The sequence below is a fragment of the Onychomys torridus genome, chromosome 1 (assembly GCF_903995425.1).
Source record: "Onychomys torridus chromosome 1, mOncTor1.1, whole genome shotgun sequence".
Classification (NCBI taxonomy): Eukaryota; Metazoa; Chordata; class Mammalia; order Rodentia; family Cricetidae; genus Onychomys; species Onychomys torridus.
The window spans coordinates 167,658,157-167,683,935 of NC_050443.1; positions in this window are offsets into that span (position 1 = coordinate 167,658,157).

Sequence of the window (25,779 nt, forward strand, 5' to 3'; positions counted from 1 at the left end):
AAAATTTTTTCATAAGGTATGAATATTATCTCAAAATTTATGCGATATATATTTTAAACTTTTTGTCATAATATTAGTGATAATACATAATATTAACTAATTCTAGAAAAAGGCTTTATCTAGCTTCTTGTACATGATTTCAGGTTTGAGTCTCTATCAAGTAACTACGAACTAAGTTTTTGTACTCTGGATGTACATAACAAATATTGATCCTTTTAACTTCTTTGAGATGTGCTGCATATGTTTAAGTTTTCTGCAATGAACCATAAACATGCTAAACAGCCTAATTGCTTTGAAATCTCTAAAAGGATGATGAAGCCCCACAATGACCATTGCACCTGGACTATGATAACACTACTAAGCTGTGAAACACCACTAAAGATCGGCTTTGAACTACAAACTGCTCAGGGCAATTTTGAGGTGGCTAGCTGAGATGATCCAGCCTCACAGACTATTCTAACCAGGACTTGAGACAAGTCCTGCACTTTCCCATTACACAGAGACTGGACAACAAATGATTCAACTACCTTCCCCAGGACTTAACAAGTAACCCAAGTTTTTTCTTTTCAGGATCCCAGACAGCAGGAAGTAAATTTAAGAATATGACACTTACATTCCCAAAAGTTAGGGTGAATGACTTTTGGTTATTCAATAGGCTATGGATATTTGTCATTGTTTAGGGTGGTTGGTTACAAATTGTTATTGGTAATGGTTAAAAAAATAAACACAAGAGATTAGATTCAGGGTTCTTGCTTTGAGAAAAAGAAAGAAAAAAGGAGTATATAGAAATGATAGGATAAAAGGGTAGATTATTAAATCTACTCTGAAAAGAAATAAAAGATATAGATATGATAGGATATAAAGAGAGATTATTGAATCTACTCTGAAAAGAAACGGGGATATAGAAATAGGATAAAAAATAGAATATTAAATCTATTTTTAAACCAAAAAAGCATCTACTTATTTTAAATATTTTACATTGGTATAGATCTTTGTATACTGATACAAAATTAAGATATATTTGTTAGGACATACTATGCATACATTTTTAACATTTTTCAAGGTACTGTACCTATACAGTTCATTTAACAATGTAATGCAAATTTCTAGTCCTTGAAAGCCATTATTACCAACTATTTAGGATAATAAAGAAATGCATGTTAGTAGTTAGTCACCTATTACAATTGAACTTGTAGTCATATTAGGTATGTTTTCAAGGTCAAACAGAGATATATTTTAGATAGACAGGTTGTCTTTAAACACATCAGAGATCTACAGAATATGGCATTTAATATGGCATGTTTTAATAACATGAGTTCTTTTTTTTATGACAGTGAGACATGTCTGCTTCTGGTAGTACCAATCTACTTCAGAGAAGATGATGGGCTGAAAAGAAACTCCTTATGGAGTTTACTTTCTTTTTGGCAAAAAATAGCCACCAACAACTTGCCTTCACTGCAAACAGTGTGTTGTCAAAATGGGAAAAACAAGACATGAAAGAAAGAACTGCCAAACTTTACCAAGACAAGATAGGACACCCCTTCAGAAAATCCTATTTCACAGATAAGTCTGGCAGATATGCTAGGTCTGTAGCCTGAAGATAAATGCCCCCAAATTACAGAAGAACTGCAGGTGACTGTACAGGCAGCCAGCTGCTTCTGTCATTTCTCTCATTTTTTGGAAGTTGCTTGCTTCACTTCTTACTTACTCAGGTAATATTATTTCCTTCTCTGGTCTCTGATAGAACTGAAGGGTTTGTAGTTGTAGTTTTCCTTGCTACCAGATTAAGAAAAGAAATTCACTAAAGAGATGTAAAATGTATAAGGTTGAGAGACATTAAAAGATAGTTCTGGTAATGCAAGTTAGAATAGAAAGTGAATTAGGTATAAGCTTTTGGACTTGCCAAGATAGGATAGATATGGAATATTTTCTCTGAATTTGTCAATTGTTAATGGACTAGATATTGTTGATGTATTTATTTCCTGTATATATTTTATATAATTATTGTACTTATTGTATATAGTTTTCCTTATATTAGTTATAATTTTTTATTATAGACAAAAAAGAGGAAATATTTTGTGTGTGCTCTAACAAATAAAGCTTGCCTGGAGATCAGAGTGCATGAAGAGCTAGTCACTAGAGGACAGGCAGTGGTGGAACACCTTTAATTGCAGCACTTAGGATCTCATGCCTTTGATCCTAGCACTTGGGAAAAGGAAACAGGAAGTGATATGGGTGGGCAGAGAGAGGAAGTGATAAGGCAGGGTAGAAACAGGAGCTTGGCCCTTTTAGTCTGAGGATTGCTAGACGTTAAGAAGTCTTTCTACTGTGGAACCCCCAACTGAATAGTTTGAACTGTTTGGGAGGCATGCAGGCTGTGGGACCCAGACTTGTCCTTAGTGCATGAGCTGGCTGTTTGGAACCTTGGGCTTACACAGGGACACTTTGCTCAGCCTGGAAGGAGGGGACTGAACCTGCCTGTACTGAATCCACCAGGTTTAAATGAATCCCCAGGGGAGTCTTGGCCCTGGAGGAGATGGGAATGGAGGGGAGGGGCTGGGGGGAAGGTAGGAGGCAGGGGCGGGAGGGGGGAGGACAGGGGAACGCATGGCTGATGTGTAAAATTAAAACACAAATATAATTTTAAAAAAAGAAGTCTTTCTAATGGCTGGCTGTTCTGACTCTCTGATCTTTCAGCTTTTACCCTGACTCTGGGTTTTTATTAGGATTAATTAGGATTTGTGATACAAGAGAGGAAAATATCAGTTTTCTCCAATGAGATACACTGGATATATCAACCATAGGTAAAGGAAGGCCTCATGCTTAGAGTAGTTGGCCAATACAAAAAAGACTTCATATTTCTTATATACTTTTATATTTGTTTTGGTGAGTTTTTTTTTTTTTTCTTTTTTTTTTTAAGAAAGAATATGAAGTTGGATGGTTAGGAAGGGGTCAGTCAGATTCTGGAAGGGGTTCAGAGGATACAATGAAGTATCTTGTATGGAATTTTTTTAAATGATAAGTATCCTGGTAAACAAAAATAAGTTATTTGATGAAATGTATGTATATGAACTATACATATATAATATATAATGAACTAACAAAAGAGATTCGCCAATATTTTAAGATGTTCAAAGTAATGGAGAACCCAAGTTAAATTCTTATACACATAAACAGTGTATGGAATTGGAAAACTGTATGTCAATGTTAAAAAATTAGTGAGACACTGGATCATTCTCCTATATTATGCAAAGAACTTCAGAGTTGAATAAAGATTTAAATATAAGGCCTGAAATGGTAAAATCTCCAAAGGGAAAATTTTACAAAGAATTTTTTGACATTGGTCTTGGCGATGAGTTTTCTTTATATGTCACCCAAAGCACAAAGAACAAGAGCAAGTACAGGAAAGGGACGTCAAACTAAGAAGCTTCTTCAGGACAAAGTAACATTCAGGAAAAGGAATAGACTGGAATGAGGGAAACTGTTGAAATCGTATATCTGATATGAAGTTAACTTCCAAAGTATATTAGGAAATTCCACAACTCAATAGCAACAAATCCATATGATCCTATTTAAAATAATAAAGGAAATGAATGAACTTTCTCTGAAAAACATACTTGCAAATGACCACCAGATATATGAAAATATGGTGAACACCTGTGGTCAGTTCGAATGAACTAAAAATAAACTTGGAGTCACCAAGAATGTGCTGGTGTCTCACTAAGGCAGAAATCAAAGCATTTCCCCTTGGTGTCATTTAACTAAGAGTAAGCCTTGATTTGCATTCTCCCTTTCACTCTCTCTGTTTTCTTCATTGTCCCTGTCTATCTGTTGAATGAGTCTAAATCTGTGCCTGCAAGAATGCTGTCCTATGAATTTGCCCACATGTGTGAGTTTCTGTGTGTTAGTGATGGAGAGATTTGCTCTTTCTTTTATTGAGCATCATAGAAAACATCACAAGGGGAATGAAGAAGGGATAATTAAAGAAATTTCTTAACAGTTTTACAAGGAATTCTGTCACTGAGTTCAACTGGTCCAGATAATTAAACAATATTATAAACATCATTGTTTATCAAGAAATAGCCATATGTTGTATTCAACATTTGTATCCTATTATATATAAAATATTTATTATTATTTATATATTATATACTACAATTTTTGTATTATATATAAATTATATATGATTTTATTGCATGGTTTTTAACCTATAATTGCTTTTTTTAAGAAAACTATAACACACATATAAAAACACATGCATTACTCATTTGTAAAAGATATGAAAAATTTGATAATTTAAGATTAAAGCTATGCATTAGCTAAGGTTGTAAAAGGTAATTACATAGAAAACTCATGGCAAGAAATGTTGGTTGTTACATTAGTCTCTTAAAGGTAGTTCAAATGAATAGGCTGAGTACATAGGAGTCTAGCAATCTTAAGTTTTAAGTGAGCTCAATATGTATCATTAACATTGGCTGTGAGGTCCAGAAAATGTCACAGTCTCTTAGAATGTAAGAGGTATTTTTATTATAAGCATTTCCACAAATATTATTAATCTACAGAGAAATAAAATTAAGACTACAATATGACATTAACTTATTTCTGCTAGAGCAGATACTGTATATTAAAGACATTCTTCAGGCTGTTAGGACATAGAGAAACTTAAACTCTTTTCTACTGGAGGTAAGAATGCAAAATAGTGCAATATAAAGATGCCTTAAGTATCAGTTACTTTTCCTAATTACAAAGACTAGACATAAGTATTGATTTTAGTATTTTGTCATAATGTGGACACTTTCTATAACTCCACTATCAAAATCAAGAGCAATGACTCTCAGGATGAACATCAGAGTTGCTACACACTCTTCTCTAGAGCCACATAGGAGATGGGAAGGGATCAATGTTAGACAAGATGCAATGATTGACTAGTGTTGTAATATGAGGTCATAAACAATATGTGTGAGGCATATATAGATTCAATGTGTGTGTGTCTGTCTGAGACAGAAGCAGCAAGTGCTAAGAGATAGTCCAGAGTGTGCACTAAATACTGTTTGTAGCTTGAGTTTTTTCCTCTGGGTCTGACCAAGCCCCAGCAGTCCTGTAGCCCAGATTATAAAATAAACATACAGATGGTTATATTATTTAAACTGTTTGGCCATTAGCTCAGGCCTACCATTGCCTAGCTCTTACACTTAAACTTAGCCCATTTCTGTTAATCCACATGTCGTCATGTGTTTCGCGGCTTTACCTGCTGCCTTTACATGTTGTCCACTGGACTGCAGGCTGGCGCCTCCTGTCTGCCGCAGCCTTCAATTTTTCAGAATTTTCCTCTCTCTTTGTCCCGCCTATACTTCCTGCCTGGCCACTGACCAATCAGTGTTTTATTTATTAACCAATCAGAGCAAGATCCCACAGCACCTGTTGTTTTATTCACTTTGCACAACAAATTCTAGCTTAGATTCAACATGAGTGGATGATGATCTTCTCCCAGTGTCCCTTCTCCCAGGCTTCTGACACTATGAATATCTTTCTACACTATTTATTATACCACCATTTAAAGATAAATGGACTCACTGGCTTATAAATAACTAATAACTGGACTTGTTCTAAAGTTCCTAACTTAATACTGTGTGGAAAGAGTAGCATTGTTTGAGGTTTTTTTTTTTTTTTTAATATTTTTGTTTGTTTATTGGAGGTAAGCAGGGATGAATGCCTAACATGGCATAAGTATATAGATCAGAGGACAACTTTCAGGAGCTGGTTCTCTCCTTCCACCATGTGGGTACCAGGGATTGAACTCAGGTCCTCAGGTTTGGCAACCAATGACCTTACCCTCTGAGCCATCTCACCAGACCATTGTTTGAGTTTTTAAGGGTTACCTTGAAACAATTATGGACTCATGAGAAGTTAAAAGATAGTTTAGAGAAGATCAATTATATTTCACCCAATTTCCCTTAATGATTACTCCTTCCATAATTATAGTAGGACATCAAAATGGTGAATTTGACATTGGAAATGTGCATGCTATTTTGTCACATGTGGTTATTTGTATAATTACTGTGCAATCAAGATATATTTTATGATCATAAAGATCCTTCTCATGCACTTCTTCATAATCATATTTTTATGCCCTGGCAATCAGCAACCTTTTTTCCAATGACTGTATTTATATTTTTCAGTTTTCAGATTGTATTTGAGTAGAATTAAGCAGTATGTTTTCCCTTGAAAATGCCATTTTTTACCAAGTACATTAAAATATGCACAAATATGTTTAAAGTGTCCATTTCTTTTTATTGATGAGTAGTGTTAGATGTTAATGCTTAATCATACAGCATTGGAGGTTAAATGGACTGTAGTTTATTTATGTGAACTTATGCATGTGGAGACCAATGGTTGACACTGAATGTCTTCCTTGATCACTGTTTACTTCACATATTAAGGCAACCTTTTTCACTTGAACCTAGAGCCTTCAACTGGGCTAGCTTGCTCCGTGGATCACATGACTACCTACCACGTGCTGGTATTACAAGCAAGGACATCGTGTCCACATGTATTTCTATGAGTATAGAGATCTTAACTTAGCCCTCACACTTGTTAATTAGCTGATTTATCCACTGAGCCATCTCCTCAGGCCCACTCTTATTAATGTGACTTTTTGCAAAGTAATAGTTTTACTATGTGTTTTTAGTTTAAGTTATCTAGTTTTCATTTTAAGGATTGAATTTTAGTGTCAGATCTAAGATTCCCTCTATAAAAACTGCATCTTGAAGTTTTTCTCCTATTTTCTGCTGAAAACAACAAATTTGCAGTTAATTCTATAATGCATTTGAGTTAAGTTTTCAGCATGAAGTTTAGGATAAGTAACCATTATGATCATTACTGTCTTAGCCTATGGATATAAATGATTCTGAAAGCATTTTTATAAAGCTCAACCACTACTGAACTGTGTCATATCCATGTCAGATATTAGAGAATCAAACTTTGTGGCAATATTTTTTAGTTCTCTATTTTTGACCAATAATAAATGTGTTTTAATTTTCCAAAAATTCCATGTTCTATTCATTCTTACTTTTATATAATAGGTCTTCTTTTAATTTTATTGTACTTATTTATTTATATTTGCATATTAAAGGTAAGATCAGGTTATATAGCTCAAGATAGCTTCACACTCACTATGTTGCCTAGGCTGCCCTCCAATTTACAATATTACTTCATCCTACAGTGTTGGGGTTTCAGGCTTGAACTATGATTCTTGTAGCTTTTGTTATTTTTCCCTAGTATTATTTTAGCTGATGTGAGTTATTATCAATATTGTGCATTTGCATATTTACATTATAGATGAGAAATTGTTTTGATAACACAGACACAAAATGAACCACAAGGAAAGGATTGATGTTGTTTGCACATTAAAATCGTATTTGTGACAAAAATTACAAATTAGTTTTTAAGACTTCACTGATTAGGCAAAGGTGTTTATATTAACATATTAATAACAAATATTAATATGTATTTCACAGAAGTGTTAGCACAACCAATAAATATATGAAAATATCTTCTCTACTTATCAAAATAAATACAAATTAAATCCTTAGAGACAAAGATTTTCACACCCATCAAACTACCAAAGTTTTAAATCTGATAATATAATATGTAAATATTGATGAGGCCAGTGTAGCCTAGTACACACAGCTCATGATGATATCTTATAGTGAAGTGATGTTTAAAGCATTTAAGGGAATCTTTCATAAAGTTAAAGGTATGCTTAACCAAAGAGCTATCAGTTCCAATCTGGGCTGTATTCTCCAGTGAGAAATCTAATGTTTAGGCTAACGAAGGCTTATATAGAAATATTTGGAGCATTGCTAGTTGTAATTATTTTTTTAATTGAAAATAACCACAAGAGAGTGGATGTTCACATTTTAAATATGTATACACTGGGATATTATATAGTTTCTGAGATAAATGAGCTGTAGAGGCAAGAAAAACTCAACATTTGGTGATAAAGCTCTGTTGCTGAAGACCATGTTTTAAAATATGATACAACATAACATATTACTTATAATTCAGACTATACATCTTTAAATCTGTTTCTAACACTCATAATCCTGGACTGTCCTTCACACCCTTCTGATTAAATATTTATCAATTATATTGAGTTTTTCTCCAAAAGCTAGCTTTTACTGTTTCTAATTTTTCTATTTTTATGTCTTCTATCTCACTTACTATTACTTTGATCTCCAGAAATCTTTCTTCTCTTGCACTGGAATTTATTTTCCCCTCTTTACTACTTCTACAAAGTGGAAATTCCTAAGCTTGTTTCTGTGCTTGGCTCTTCTTGTATGCTGTAGGCACTGAGGGCTAAAAATGCTGTTGTGAATACTGTTTAAAGGCATGCCATCAACTTGGGTATGTTGTATTTTCAGTTTTATTCTGTTTAAAACATAATTATTTATTTATTTTTGATTCACTGGATATATAATGATATAGTTATGCTTCATATTTGAGAAATTTCAAAGTATTCTATACAGATATTTAAAATATTTCTACTGTGGATATAAATCATGCTTTTCTTAATCACATTGTAGTTCTGATGAGTGACTGTCAAATATATATTGGACAATTTGGATTTTGTTTTAGGAGATTCAGGATCATATTGAATTCTTTTAATTTTGTAGAAACTCTATTAAATTGGCTTTATAGCAGGTAGCTCATGGCCTACCTGTATGGTTTATAGTTTAAATAGCAATAAGTTTACAGAATATTGCATTTTTTCTGTTTTAATTACCTAGTTCCACTAGGCTTCTGCCACATTCCTGCTTATGGTGACTATATTGGTGAAACATATTTCTGTGGGCCCTTAAATACCAGAGGGCTGATGGGAAATGTTGGACTTACAGAAAACTGGCCTCTTCCTGGGGACATTACTTCAGGCTTCCTTCTTTAGCTCACATTTGGTGACTATTGCCATAATCTACACAATAACAGGTCTTCCAATGTTCCTTTGGCTGCTTGGTTGAGACGGAAGGGCATATCAGAAAACTTTGCTCATCTATTGCTGAGTATAGAGCTAGAGACATCAATCGACTGAGCATGCATCCACTACTAGTGTAGGGGACTTAGTATATAAAATGAGTAATCAAATTCCCATCCCAGCATGTCCCAGATCTCATAATGTGGATACAGTGGGCTACTTGGTGATGCTAGACAAAGAACCAGTAAGATATATTTTACTTAAGATGGTTAATAGTTTTTAATATCTGATTTGGGTGAGCTTTTCCTTTGATGTAGACCCAGTTTCTATTTAGAGCATTCTCTTTTGCCTTAAGTGTCTTGTATTTCTGAGGTATAGGTCTACTAAGGAATTCTTAAAGTTTTTGAATATCATAAATATATATCTAGCTTTACTTTTGCAACTTATTTTCACTGTGCATGGAATTCCAGGTTGAGGGTCATTTTTTGTGCTTTTCATTTTCCTTCCTATGAATTAATATGGTGTCTTTAGTCTTCCATGTCTTACAATGTTTCCAGTGAGAATGAGAAAACAGCTGAGTAATTTGTAGAAAGTTTGCTGCTTTGGGGTTTGCTGTTTCTCTCAGGATGGAAGGACTAATCAAGAGCTGTTTTCATCCTTCATGTGGCTACTGTCCTAAGTATTCTCACACTTCACCCTTCATGCACTTTTAGAGGTCTTCTGCTATGCATGTCCTTGATGTCAATTATCTCTTGTCCTCTATGAACAGACAAATTTCTCTGCCTTCTCTTTGGTGATTGTTACTCGGCATTGAGTGACTGTCTTATAGGTATGTTCTGAAGAGCTGAAACTGGAGGAGAGGGTCTCTGCATTGCTTTAGGACACTACCTTCTGTTCATCATCTTTTGTAAAATGTTTTTTCTTCATTAAGAAATTTTCTACTCACTCTACATACCCTCACAGATCCCATCTCCTCCCTCCTCCCATCTCCCAGCCCTCTCTCCCAAGGCACCCCACATCCCCACAACCCTCAAATCAAGATCTCCCATGGATAGTCAGCAGAGCCCAGCACACTGAGCCTAGGCAGGTTCAAGCCCCTTCTCACTGTACCAAGGCTATGCAAGGTGCCACACAACAGGCACTGGATTCCCAAAAGCCTGCCCATGCACCAGAGATGGAACCAGATCCCCCTGCCTGGGTGTTTCCCAAACAGTTCGAGCCAAACAACCATCTTCTGTGTCCAGAGGGCCTAGTCCAGTCCCCTGGGGCTTCACTGCCACAAAGATCTTCATCAACTCCACTATAGGCAAATAAGGAATGCTGAGAACAGGAGAAACAGTCTTCTGAGCACACCAATTAGTTATCTGGTTACAAATGGTTGGCTCTGAAAACACACATACATGAAACATTACATAGACAGAGCTGGTTATATTTAGGAGTATACATATTCATATATGCATGTAATAACAATTAACAAAAAAGGCTATGAATTTAAAAGAGAGCAAAGAATGATATACTGATGAGTTTGGAGGGAGGATGGGGAAGATAAAGTGATGCAATTATAATTGCAAAAAAATAAATAAATAAAAGGAGCACATAAATGTAGGCCAACCAAGCATGTGCTAAGGAAATTAAGTTCTCCTATTATTACACAGACTTTTTAGGGGATGCTCTGGGATCCCCTAGGGTGTTAGTTAATATCACCTGCAGAACACACACTGTTACTAATTTGCAAAATCTCATTTCATATCTAATTTCCCCTTTATTTCTTTATTATGTTAAATAAGAGTAGTTATTAAAATTGTCTATGATTTCAATTCTAATTTATTCTAATATTTTATTATTAACTGTGACATTTGTCAGGGTTAAATGGCAGTTAATGTAGAAAAGTCACTTCTGGATCAGAAGTTGTTGTCCCTTCTTACACATCTTGGCCTCAGTTTTGATTTAATGAACCAGAATCCTAAGACTGAGGCTTAGTATTACAATATGAAAATCTTTACAAAAATTGTAATGATATCAAAGACTGGGAAGAAGAAACATAGACTTAGCAATATAGAGTAATTTTTCATATGTGAAAATAATTATGAATAAGCATTGGAGATTCTGTGTGTAGCTATTCTAGCAATAAAAGGCAGAGTAGCCATTTAATAATACGCTTTCATCCTGTCACAATGCTAATTTAGTTTTAAGTGAACTGTGTATATTTACATAATCATGTGGCACTTGATTAAAATTGGTGTTTGAAGAGTGTGTGGTTCTTCATTAGCAAAGGTTTTATAAAACTACAAATTCGGATGATGAGTAATTAGTAAACCAAATTTTAAAATATTAATAATACTTTTAAAATGCATTCATCTGAATGTGCATACTTATCAGATATTTTAAACTTTAAAACAGAAAAAAGTAGGTCTTTTTCTATAAACTACTACAGTGCTTGCCTAAATTAATGTTATAGTTGAAAATATGTTATAAAAATACTACACATTGCTTTTATATGATTAAAAGTTCATGGTTGAATAGTGTGATGTTTTTCCTGATAAGTACTTTTTAAATTTGGTTTTAAATTTACATTTATTAATTTATTTGTTTATTGTGTGTGCTTGCCTGAATTCCACAGAGTGCATGAAAAAGTCTGTGGACAACTTTTGGGAGTCTGTTCCCTTCTTCCAGACATGAGTCTCATAAACAGAACTCAGGTTGTCAGTACTAAATGTGTTTAACTTTGCTGCTTCTACGTATGATTTTTAATTTACTCTTGGTTTCACAGTATTGATAATATATTGTGTAAATTAATGAAGGTCTCATTTTTCTAAAAGAGAATTCATATATTACTAAAATCTCAGTATTTTTTCTATACATTTTTGGTACATATGGATTGTAGGCTTTTTTTTAAACTTAAATTATTTTTGTAATGCTTTGAATGAAAAATGTCCTTCAAAGTCTCAGGCATTTGAACACTTAGTTTCCAATTGGTGGCACTGTTTGGGGAGATTCAAGCATAACTTTCTTGCTGGTGAGATAAATTACTGGAAGTGAGCTTTGAGATTAAAAGCCTTGCCCGATTCCCAGTTCATTCTCTTGCTCTGCTTTGTGCCTATGGGTCAAAAAGTGAGCTCTTAGCTTCCTGTGTCTGCTGCCATGCTGTTCTTTCACTGTGACTCCAACCCGCTGGAACAGGATGCCAAAGCAAACTATTTCTTGTATAAACTGTCTTGGTTATGATATTTTGTTACAGGAACAGAAAAGTAACTAATACACTTTCTGAATTTTATGTAGTTCTTATAAATTAAGTGAGACAAGAATGAGCTCATCCTTGGTGACATGTTTCAAGTCTCTCCTAAAGCAACCTGGCCCTTAGGTAGAAGAAAGCACACAAAGCTTAGAGATCAAATATCTCAGTGCTGCCCTTTAATTCATCCACCCAGGGTTCTCATGTACTTTGAATATCTTCTCTAAATATTCCATTTGGTTGTTAAAAGGTACCATTCAGTTTTTACTTAGAATTTTTTAGATAGTTTTATGCATACTTGATTTTTTATTCCTGATTTATTACATTTTTTAAAATTATTAAAAATAGATTCTTCTCTCATAAAATTGATCCCAACCACATTTTCTCCTCCCTCCACTCCTCCTAGCTACCTCCACTTTCCCTCTCCCCCAGCTCTACTCCTGCTTAGTTTCCTCTTCAGAATAGCAGACTTCCAGGAGAGGAGAACCAAATAAGACAACACAAGATGCAAGAAGTCAAGGTCAAAGCCATCAAGGTTGGACAGGCAACCCAATGGGAGAGAAAGAGTCCCAAGAACAAGCACAAGAGTCAGAGACACACCAACTCCCACTTTTAGGAGTCCTCACAAAACCACAAAAATAGCAGTCATAACTAATAAACAGAGGACCTTGGTGCTGACCTCTGCAAGACCTATGCTAGCTGCTTCAGTCTGTGAAAGCCCCTTCATTGATTTAGTGGGCCAGTGTTCTCCTGGTGTCCTCCATCCCCTCTGACATCTACAGCCCTTTCTCTGACTCTTCCTCAGGGTTCCCCAGTCTCCCAGGGGAGAGATCCAATAAAGTTGTCCAATATAGACCTTCTCTGCATAATGTTTGTTTGTGGGTCTCTGTCCACACTCCCAGCTACTGTTGGAGGAAGCCTCTCTGATGATAAATGGACAAGGCACTGAAATATGAGTATAGTAGAATATTATCAGGAATCATTTCATTGATTTGTTTTCCCAGTCATGTTTAGTTCTATCTTAGGTCTCTGGGCTGTCCAGTTTCTGGTTCCTGGCCATCCAGGAAGTGTAGGACATGGGCTCCCACTTCTAGCATGGATCCCAAGTTAAACCAAACATTAATTGGCCACTCCCACAAGTTTTACATCATCTAGCCTCAGTACACCTTACAGGCAAGACAGATGGTAGGTCCAGGGTTTTCTGGCTGGGTTGGTGCCCAGGTTTCCCTTCCCTTCAGAGTATCTTCTAATGCAAAAGAGAATAGGTGATTCTCAATAGTCTTTTCTTCTCTTTTAGAAGGAGTTGACCATTTGTTTGTTTTTATTTTAAAGATATTATGAATATCAGTATTATTTACTTTAATTTTTGAAACATGTCTTTTGACAAACATGTGAATATATATACTCAATTATTCATGTGCACAATATATCAGTATCCAACTAAAATAATTAGTAGTTATTTTCTCCTGTCCTAAGCTGTTACCTTAATACTTAGGACTGTAGTGCAATTGAATTAAAGTTTATGTATGTTTCCAAGAGAAAGGAAGGAGGCAGAAACATGTAGATATGGAACATCATTACTGATCAAGAATGCTGGTTCACATGTGTGAAAGAAGAGCCTACAAACTTGTATTAGAAAAATCAATGAATCTTTTATGTATTTAGTTGACTTTAATATTATTAAGTGTTGCTAAATGTCAATCTCTTAGTGGAAGGTCATCAACTACTTTAGGTCTATGTCTGCTAACCAGGAAATTGTTAAGTAGAAGTTATTGATCACTATTGGATGCAATTAGAAGAGTAATGATGGAACTGTACACAAAGAACATGTTTGAAAAAATTCGGTTTCATACTGATGAAACAAGTTTGGCAACACACATATATTTACACATATTTGAAGTAAATATCAGTGTATGACATAATCTGAATACCAAAATATCCCTCCATGTTTTTCTTCAACAAATTGATTATTGTAAAGTGATTTACAAGTCCTATGCACCAAGTGAATACTAAATAACAAAACTGCTGTGGATATTGCTCTGTGTAAATAAAATTCTGATTGGCCAGTGGCCAGGCAGGAAGTATAGGCAGGACAAGAGAGAAGAGAATTCTGGGAGGTGAAAGGCTGGGGTGGAGATTCTGCCAACTGCCACCATGAGAAGGAAGATGTAAGGTAATGGTAAGCCACAAACCATGTGGCAGTGTATAGCTTAATAGAAATGGGTTAATTTAAGATAAAAGAAGTAGATAACAAGAAGCCTGCCATGGCCATACAGTTTGTAAGCAATATAAGTTTCTGTATGTTTCCTTGGTTGGGTCTGAGCATCTATGGGCCTGGCGGGTAAGAGAGATTTGTCCTGACTGGGCCAGGCAGGAAAACTCTAACTACAAATGGCGCCCAAAGTGTTAGCTAGAGTTTCCACCTAAAACCTGAGAAAAAAGATTCTAAAACGGAGCTAAAAAACAGTTTCCTAGTTGTCTCTCTCAAGTTAGCGGCAGCCTGCTGGTTTGAGCTACAATGGCAGGTTCCTGGCATGTGTGTCTGACCTGCAGTGTGGCGGGAATGAGGAGTCTACAAACAGCACTTTGCTCTACTGCATGATGGATTTAGCCTTTGCTAGTTTAAAAAAAAAGTTTCTGGGCTATGCACTGCTTTGATAGAACTGCTTCTGATAGTTGATGGTATACATGGCTCCAGACCCAGAGCTGGCAGTAAACTATACTACCTCCATGTTGGGAAGCTGAGGTGGGCGGAGCCAGCAGCCACAGTGGAGTTTCAGTCTTACAAAGATGGATATTACACAGAGAATCTGGTTTATGTTGTCTTTGGGATTTTTAACTACAAAAAAAAGATTTGATTGTAAAAGCTGTTGAGTTTAAATAAATATGTAAATTTTAAAGGTACCTTGACTTCAAAATTTAGATATAAGGATATGTTGCTTTGGAAAAGAGTCTCTGCTTTCGTTTCCACAGAAAGCCAGAGGCTGTGGGTTTGTTGCAGATTAAGATACATCAGGTTTGATCAGCCAAGACCACCTGAAAGGTCTCCGATGACACCATGGCCCAGATGATCCAACATCCAAAATGGTTTCAAGGCAACTGGCTCAGAGGTTTACCCTCATGGACTATTCCATACTCCTAAAATTTTCTTTGTGTCCCCATAAGAAACAGTGCCCCCCTCCAGCAGGAAGTAGTAAGAGAAACTATGCCCAAATTCTCAGCTGGCTTTGGAGATGGAATTGGCTCACTCCTTCTCTAAACCCAGGCATATTGTTAAAAGGTTAAGATATTCTTGTGTCCCAAATCAGAAGAGCCCTCTGGTGTGGGACAGAAAAAAAACAGTATTTTTTATTTAAAGCGGGTTGATTATAAATGCAATCTTTTTCTAAAGAAGAAAAGGGGATATGATACAGATATAATAGGATGAAAGGGTAGATTGAGAAACTTACTTCTAAAGAGCAACAACTTGTTTAAAATGTTTTACATTGGTATAGATTTTAGTCTATTGATACAAACTTAAAGTTAATTTTGTTATACTGTGTATATATTTCTACTCTTGTTTAAGGCATTATGTTTATATAGCTCAGTTTAAATTGTAATGGATAATTAAAAATAGATTAATAATTTAATCATACTCATAGCCATGTTAGTTAAGTCTTCTAGGTGTACATAGAGATATTTCAGATAGATAGGTAATCTTCAAATACTTCAAAGACCTACAAAATATGGCATTTAAAATATTTTTAAAATTTAGACTTTCTGGACAATGAGACATGTCTGCTCCTGACAACAACAATTTACTTCAGAAAGGAGGATGGGCATTGAAGACACTTCATATCTTATCTTCACCTTGGCAAAAATAGTCATTTGGGCAAGAAACTGTTCTTGCCTGGACTGCTTGATCACCTGGACATGCAGGACCCATAGAAAGGTGACCACTAAACTTTGCTTGACAAAATGGTCCTTCAGGTTCCTGCTTTGAAGAAGAAACTGCCAGACATTCTACAGGGCACTGAGAGAAGTGACCAAGAGACTCTAGCCCTGTGGGCTGAAGACAAATGCCCCAACTTTACAAAGGAACATTAGGTGACTGTCCAAGCTGCCAGCTGTCTCTGTCTATCCTGCAAGACTCCCAAAAGTTGCTTGTATCTTTCTCCTGGTTCTCAGGTAATATTATATCCTTCTGAGGTCTTTGATGTGGTTGAAGACTAGATAGTTATAATTTCCTCAGTTATGATAAAAGATAAATTAGATATAAAATCTTGGACTCACAAATATAAGATAGATAGGATATCTTCTCTAATATTATAACTGTAATTCTTGCTTGATAATTGTTTTGTTATATGCAATTTTACTGTGTAAAAGTGAAAACCTTCCTTAAAAAAAAAAAAAAAAGAAAAGGGGAAATGCTGTGGATAGCACTCTGTGTAAATAAAATTCTGATTGGCCAGTGGCCAGGCAGGAAGTATAGGTAGGACAAGAGAGAAGAGAATTCTGCGAGGTGAAAGGCTGGGGCGCCACCATGAGAAGGAAGATGTAAGGTAATGGTAAGCCAAAGCCACGTGCAAAGTATAGATTAATAGAAATGGGTTAATTTAAGATAGAAGAAGTAGATAACAAGAAGCCTGCCATGGCCATACAGTTTGTAAGCAATATAAGTTTCTGTATGTTTACTTGCTTGGGTCTAAGCGTTTATGGGCCTGGCGAGTGAGAAAGATTTGTCCTGACTGTGGGCCAGGCAGGAAAACTCTAACTACACAAAACTCAAAAGTATGAATAGAAAACTAAGTCTTTATCTGAGGTGTTATACAATTTGAAATACATCTTTTTACAGGCAGAGTTGGAGCAGAAACCCAAAACTTGCAAATACTATAATTGGTAGGAAATTTCTGAATACTCTTTAAATAAAAACAAGAATAATGTTTGGGTTGTATGTTTTTAAAACCTTTGTTTTCAGTTCTGAATACCTTGGGAGCTGAGGTAACAACATTGTGCCCCAGATGGTCCCATAAGTGGAACTTAAAAATACATTTTTATGATTGTTCCTGACAAGGCAAAAATGGAACCAGCTTACAATTATCTTCAGAATATTTGCACCTGTAAGTAATTCTAGTACAAGTGCTAAACCAGCCTTGTTAATTGGGCTGTTAATCACAGAGCGAGCATGGTTCAATATGGCTAGGAGGGTCATCTGTGTTTCTAATTGTCTGTCTATGGAGAGTAACCTGCAAACATTCTTAGGAGCCTGTAAGTTCATTTGGAATAACTACACTTTTGTCCCTCTAAGCTAGAAAAGTCAATTCCTAAAAGTGTGTCTTGCATCAAAGGGGTACTTGATGTGCATTTACAAGCAGTCTTGTTTATTGGTGCAGACAGTTAGAGAGATGTGAGTCCTATTAGTAGGGCTGCTATGGGGAGAGCAAGAGATAAATGACAGAAGTGGTACTCTTGTTTTGGGTGATGGAGAGGAAGTTTGCCTATAAAAGCACTTTGGATTTGACTTGAGAATTGTTTCCCAGAGTCAGCCAAAATCATGGGACTCTGAGTCCAGGTCTCCTCTCTGCCTGTGTGCTTGCACTTCTGTCCTTCTAAGTGAATGCTGTCACAAGAAGAAACTATACATGCAATGGTGATGAGTTTATCCTCATTGGATTGTTAAACAATGTATACATGTATCAAAATATCACACTGTACCTCCAAAGGTGCACAATTATTATATGCTAAGTAACCCATACAAATTCTTAATGAAATGATAATTACTGAATTTCATTGACTCTCTGTGTGGTTGCTTTTCTGATAGCTATAGAAACTGTGGCCCAGAATAAGACACTGTCTAAGGTCACTTAGAGCAGACCTAGCTATCCTATTACTTCCATGAATGCATTCTAGATTGGAGATTTTTACATGTAAGAGCCCAAGGGTTATACCCCAGCCTAAAATTTTTACCATTTTCAACATGATAAAGCAAAAATATTAAAAGCATAAAATGACCTTGAACTTGTGTCAGTTAACCTCATTATCTCACAAATGAGATAGGGAATCAGAGAAAAATAGTACTACCATCAAAGATATAAAGATAAATCATGTTCATAATAATGCTATTCTCAATAAAAAGTCAAATTATGATTCATTTACATTTTCACTAAGGCAAGAACATGATGATATATCTTACATTGTTTTCTTCCACTGATAAGATATAGATTTAAATACTTTTTTTATTATACAAAAGTTGGATTATTCCTACTTCCTTAAAATATAAGGGATGACTGTTACTTTTCTGGCCTTATTAAAGCAAAAATAAGTGAATATCCATGTGTGTGTGTGTGTGTGTGTGTGTGTGTGTGTGTGTGTGTGTGTGTTTTCTTTATCATAATGGGTCTACAGCTCATCTAAGAGCTTGAAAAGCTGAGTTTCTCATTTTGGCCAAACTTCTGAAATACAACAGACTACAGGCACTTTTCTTTTCTTTAGATGTCTACCTGTGCCCTGATACCCTTCAGATAACAATGGTAGAATTAGCTCATTGTTCAATTCCCTCCATTCTTTTCAGCTTTGCATCAGTCTCTAGAGAGTGTTAAATGTGAAAGTGAGACTGGAATAATTCGCTGAGTAGCTCCCTTAGAAAGGGCTTTACAATATGATGTGTGGGATCCTTAAAGGTTTCAGTTCTGCCTAGCAATTCTTACTCTGAGGTCATCTTTCTTCACCAAGATGGTAGGAACAATCAATAAAACCAGGTGAGATAGCAGGCAAGGATTGACTGTGGCAGAAGTTGAAGGTCAACACTTAATTTGCTGAAAAAGTACATGAAACAATGCAAAGAAGAAAAATATACTCTTTAGAAGTCAATCTTGCTTTGTTTTTAAGCACTAGTATTGCTATTCTTTTAATCAGAAAGGAAAGAGAAAATGCAGTGATAGAAGTCTATAACTCCTAAGATAAAATGCAGGAGAATAGAAAGTGAGCACTCTCTCTCTCTCCTGTGTGTGTGTGTGTGTGTGTGTGTGTGTGTGTGTGTGTGTGTGTGATTGTTGTTTTATAATCTTGTGCAGTTTGACTCCTATTGTTTATTTTCAGTTGTAGTAGACAGGTATGGTTCATTTAGTAGGTTGCTTCCTATTGAATACTATGATAACTCTATATTGTAAGGGATCCAATCAGCCACCATCATCAATGATGTCATCTCTGCCTACTTTATGAGTCCATAATCTTTGATACTGTAGCCTGTTGACATTACCTTATAGGCTATGGTAGGGTGTGGCTGCAGAATATTTTTTTTACAGTGAAAAGATGTGTCTCTGCCTAAAGCATCTTCTGATTGGTGTAATAAAAACTGAATGGCCAATAGCTGGGCAGGAGAGGATATGTGGGACTTCTGGGCAGAGAGGAAGTCAGAGGGATGAATCTAGGTGCCCAGGAGACGCCAATGGGACATAGAACAATTCAGACATACAGGACAGAGGAAAGGTACCAAGCCACATGATAGAACACAGATTAATTGAAACAGGTTAATTAAGTTATAAGAGCTAGTTAGAAAAAAAATCCTAAACTAAGGCCAAGTTTTTAAAATTAATACTAAATCTCCATGTTGCTATTTGCAGGCTGGCAATCACAACAAGAAAATACTATTTCAGTAGGGAGAGGCCACTGCATCCTCATTTCAGTTTCCAACATCTTCTAGCAATTTGTGTACAGATTATAACTATTTGTATTAAAGAGAGGGAGCTCCATCTACATAGCTATGTGGAGTCATCATGAATGTGGGTGATGAATTTGTACTGATCCTGCTTTGGAGTCATCCATGGTCCTGTCAGTAACTGCTTATCTATGCTCTGTAAGTAGTAAGCTCAATAAACCCATTGGTTCCCCAGAGAAAACTTTGGTAGAATCATACCCTAATTATTATTGGGACCTTGGGTAGAAGGTATAGATGTTCACGTTATTCTTCTGCCAGAAAAACAATTTAGTGACATCCTATTAGAGTGATATATAAGTAAGAACACTTGATCTTTAGCAGGATAAAAGAAGGAATATGTGTCACCTGCTTGCATCTGCCAATTTTAAAATGACCAGTGAAGCTGCTAGTTGTACCTGGGGCTATCCTTTGTGATTAGCGGCACTGAAAGCTAAACACGAGATCATCTGCAATGGCGAGGGAGGTGGTGCGGACCTTTCTGAGGCCAAAATGTTCACAGATCAAGGACAAAATATCCTGAGAAGATCTTTGCATAGGACAATAGGCTGTGTGGCTTCTAATCCAAACACAGTTTCCTTGTCTGAAAAAAAAAAAAAAAGAACTAAGGAGAAAGCAGTCTACTTTTTTGTGGCTTTCTACAGAATATGAAATAATTACCATGTAAGTCATTGAAGAATATATTCAACTGAGGAGAAATGATGGCAATGGAACTTTGAAACAATCTATTATTCTCATTTAGTTGGTTTATTCTCATCTAGTTGGTTTACAGTTATAAACAAATCTTTCCAAATATTTATACATTCTTTAGATGTTGATTTATATATATCATGAATCAGTCTTGCCCATATTTTGTTCTATTATCATAGTTGTGTGATATTCTTTCAGTATAGTAGGACAGGCCCATAGGGTCAAGGACATTGGCTCAAACCAGTTGCCAAGGCATTTGGGGTGTTTCTGTAGTGTAGTGGTTATCACATTCGCCTAGCATACTTTTTTATGAGCCAACCTGGAGTCTGCCAGAAAGCCTAGCAACAGGTGCTGTCAGAGTTCCTGATTATGCCCAGACAATGAGGGCTGATCACACAATGCCACCAGATTGGGACACAGCTTGGGTGCTGGGAGAAGGGTGTATAAGGCCTTCCCCATAACTGAATAAATAAGTCTGCTGTTTTCTGTCAACTGACTCCTAATGTCTGTGTTGTTGACACTGTGCCTTCTCACTCCTTCACCTGAGGGAGTCATTAGGATCCAGCAACACATCAGTAATGTTGGTGGTGGATAAAATGAGTTCACATTTCTCTTCTTTTTCCTCTTCCTCCTCTTCTTTCATCTCTGTTATTTCCTTCTTTCTTTCTTTCTTTGTTTATTTATTTATTTATTTATTTATTTATTTATTTATTTATTTATTTATTTTTTAGGTAGGCCTATCCAACCAAGTGGCCCTGAGCTCATGATCTTACTGGCTCAGCTGTCAGAGTGCTGGGATTACAGATTCATGTAATGATGTTCATTGTTATCAAGGCTCTGCTGCCATTGCCCTCATTTCTTATATACCACTAATTCAGCCCAGAAACACATGATTCTAGGCCATGACCAGAAAATGACAACAGCTTGAATTATTAGAGGAAAAATAGCAACAATGTTTCTCCTTTAAGTCATATTAAGTGTTCTATATAAGTTCTATAGACTAAAGTATAATTTCTCTAGTCATGACTCCAGCAGTTACAAACAAGTTTGTGCATGCCTAAGCAAGACAGAAAGTATAGGGAATAGCTTCACATCCTGTTTGTTTGGATTATACAACACTCTTCTTCCAAGAGGACACATTAGCAGCCTAGTCCACACACTTTCACATACTATAGGCAGATATGCTTCTCTGCACTTTTGACAATGACCCATTTCTATTCTAACATGGCCCAAAACTCAGCCTGAAACCAAGAATGATGGCTCTATCTGGACTAGACTGGTTTAGGGAATGTTCTGTGTATGAAACATCAGAAATATAGACAGCATATTTTTGTCTTTCCATAACACCAGAATTTAGTAAATAACAATAAATGCACAAGGTTCAGTGGCTGCAGTGACAGTAACTTGTCATATCATTTCCCTACCTTAGCATACCAGCCAACACACGGGCATGTTCTTAATATTAACTCTGATGTCATACTGAATACAGTAGCTATGTCTATGTATCTGCATGGGTGTATTAGGTTTGTGGAATGAATACAAGTAAAAGAGGCTGCAGCAGAGTTAAAAAGTCTCATAAATACACATAGAGGAAATTTGTACTGATTATGAACGAGGCCAGTACTGAAAGGAAGCACTGAAAGGAGCTGCTGAAGTCAAGGTTTCAGAATGAAGCTGTTAATTTTGCTGCAACATGAAAGGCAAGCCTCCACAAACAGGAAACAAGAGGTTCAGGACCAGGTGGACAAACAACTGGATTTGCAGACAATTGAGATGGCCATGATAAGTGTGGACTGAACCTACCTGCAGCTCTGGGGACAGTTGAGGAATACTCTACATGTCAGTCCTTCACACACACACACACACACACACACACACACACACACACACACACACACACACACACACACACACCAGGTGCCATATGGTAGGTTGTTGTGGGACCAGGCCATATCAACATTAATTGCCCATCACTCTATGGGGTCTAAATAAGGAGTTTCTATCCTTTCCTAGGTCTTCTGTGTCTGGTAGGTTCTTAGGACTGATTTCCCAAACATGATTTTTATACACTCATGATCTCCCGACGTCTCAATTCACCCCAATAAATTCATAAAGTGGTTAACTTCCTACTCCCAGGAATAAGTTACTTAGGTCCTTTCTGGATGGGCAGTGTCTGACATGATGCTGTTTGTGTGTCTGTGGAGGGACTGCAGCCACCATCCACCATTAACTAACAGAATTAAAAGCTGCTGTAAAAGGAAGTCTCCTATGGTAAGGCACACCCTTAAAAAATACAAAAACAAAAAACAAAAAAAAAACCCCACTATTCTATGTAATACAACAAGACTTAAAGATCTCTAAATGTGGAACTTTTATAGAAAGTCAGTGACTAAAACCAGGTGTCTAGTGACAAAGAACATGTGTAATGAACAAAGGTTTATTTAATTCAAGCTTCTTAATCAAAATATAGAGCCACCTGTGATATATTCTGCAGAAACAACCCCTACCCCTAAACACCTTGAAAAGGAATCATGATCATTTCTTGGAGTTCTTGAGAGCTCCTCACTCAATGGCCCACGTATACACTTGAACATGGTTTTTTATTCCATACATTCACTTTGCTTTGGATAAATTCCTTTGGTATTTTCTTAATCTTTGTGAGCCTCTATTTCAGTTTCTTGAACAAGAGGCCAAGGAACTAGAAATACCTAGCCCAGACCCAACTACTGCCTGGTAACACAAGCAAAGGCAACCAAGACTTTCTGAGATATCACTGGAACTCATGAGTTCAAGGCCAGCCTGGTCTACAGAGAAAGATCCAGGATAGGCACCAAAACTACATGGAGAAACCCTCTCTTGAAAAAAAAGTTATAAGTAAGCTTTCCTCATGATTTTTGAAGTTTCTTGTAAACAACTGATGACTTCCTCATTGATGAAGCATCTCAGGCATTAGGTCATCACTTTCTATTCTTAAGTAATGTAAAAACACTCTCAGTAAAAACAAAACATTTCCTTTTCACTTTCTCACATACAGCTGGCTCTCATAGAGCCTAACATGTTTCCCTGATTTTGCTTTTGAATTCAGGGAAAAGCTCTTTGTGTTATGTTCAAGTGGATCCACATTAGACATCTCATTTAAATCCAATTTATGAGCTACATCTAAGCTTTTACTCCAAATTTTCAGTCATGTCAGGGTCACTGTGGTTTCCAAGGAGTCCCAGTATTATAAACAGTGCAGTATAAGCAAGACCAGTGAAATTGATGTGATTTATTTTTTGTGGCCAGCTTATCAGGTAGTAACCTACTCCACACTTCCAAGTCTTTATGAAGTAATACATGAAGCTTTTACAAACCTGGGATTTGACTCTGGAATAATGCAATGTAATGTCTACTTGTACTTGACAAGAAAGCTTTTGGATTCCTTGGTTCCTTTTGGTAAATGGTTAATTTTTCCCAAGTGCATTCCCTGAGCAAAGACTGGAAATAGGTTCAGAGGGCAGAGCACTGTTACCTGGGCATTGGTCAGACAAGATCTGTGCTTAGTCTAATCAGATACATTGTTAAATGTACCTCCCTTTTTGTTAATGCAAGCACTTGCCTTATATTCTCAGGAATGTATCTTATGTTTATAAAACCTGGAAAAAAGGGAAGTGTTGAGAACATCTTGTGTGAATAACAAATATTCTGTAAACATTTTACTTAATGTATTACTAAGTGATGTCCTGATGAAGTATCCTATTACACTCCAGTCATTCACAAATGATTTGTCATCAGAGAGCCTTCATCCAGTAGCTGGTGGAAACAGATGCAGAGACCCACAGCCAAACATTAGGCTGAGCTCAAGGAATTCTGCTGAAGAAATTGAAGAATGGTTGTAGGAGCCAGAGGGTTCAAAGACATCACAAGAAAACTCACAGAAACAACTAACCTGTCTCATAGGAAATCACAGAGTTTGAACCAACAACTAGGGAACCTGCATGGGACCAACCTAAACCTTCTATATATGTGACAGTTGTGTAGCTTGGTCTGACTGTGGGACTCCTAACAATGGGAGCAGAGCTGTCCCCAATGTTTAGATGGTTTTTAAGAACCTATTACCCACACTGGATTGTGTGTGTGTGTTTTTTTTTAAACTCTTATTACTCTGTGTTATTTGGGGGCCTATCCCCCAGACCTGAAATAATACACAGAAACTTATTCCTACTTATGAATGCCTGGACTTAGGTTGGCTTGTTTCTAACCAGCTTTTCTTAACTTAAATTAGCCTGTCTACTGTTTGCCTCTTGGATTTTACCTTTATCTATTTCTGTATATTTTTATTTCTTTATTTTCTTTCTTTTTTATTATTATATTTGTGTTTTAATTTTACACATCAGCCATGGGTTCCCCTGTCCTCCCCTCTCCCATTCCCACCCCCACCTTCCCCGCAGCTCCTCCCCTCTATTACCGTCTCCTCCAGGGCCAAAACTCTGCTGGGGATTCATTTAAACCTGGTGGATTCAGTAGAGGCAGGTCCAGTCCCCTCCTACCAGACTGACCAAAGTGTCCCTGTTTAGGCCCAAGATTCCAAACAGCAAGCGCGTGTACTAAGGACAAGTCCCAGTCCCACCACCTGGATGCCTTCCAAACAGTTCCAGCTATTCAATTCTCTCACTTATCCAGAGGGCCTGATCCAGCTAGGGACTCCACAGCCCTTGGTTCATAATTCATGTGCTTCTATTCATTTGGCTATTTGTCCCTGGGCTTTTTCCAATCTTGGGCTCAACAATTCACACTCTTACAGTCCCTCCCCTTTCTCAACAATTGTACACCTGGAGCTCCACCTGGGGCCTGGCTGAGGATCTCTGCATCCACTTCCATCAGTTATTGGATGAGAGTTCCAGCTTGACTGGTAGGGTGTTTGGCCATCTGATCACCAGACTAGGTCAGATCAGGCTTTCTCTCGACCATTACCAGCAATCTACAGAGGATGTATCATTGTGGATTTAAGGGGACCTATCCAGCACTCTGCCTATTCCTATTCTCATGTGGTCTTCATTTATCATGGTCTGTTACTCCTCATTCTCCCTTACTGTTCTTGATCCAGCTGGGATATCCTGCTCCCCTAAGCTTTCTTTCCCTCAAATCTTCCCCTTCATTACTCCCAAGGTCGTCCAGGTTGTTCAAATAGATGTCATCCATTTCTCTGTCACT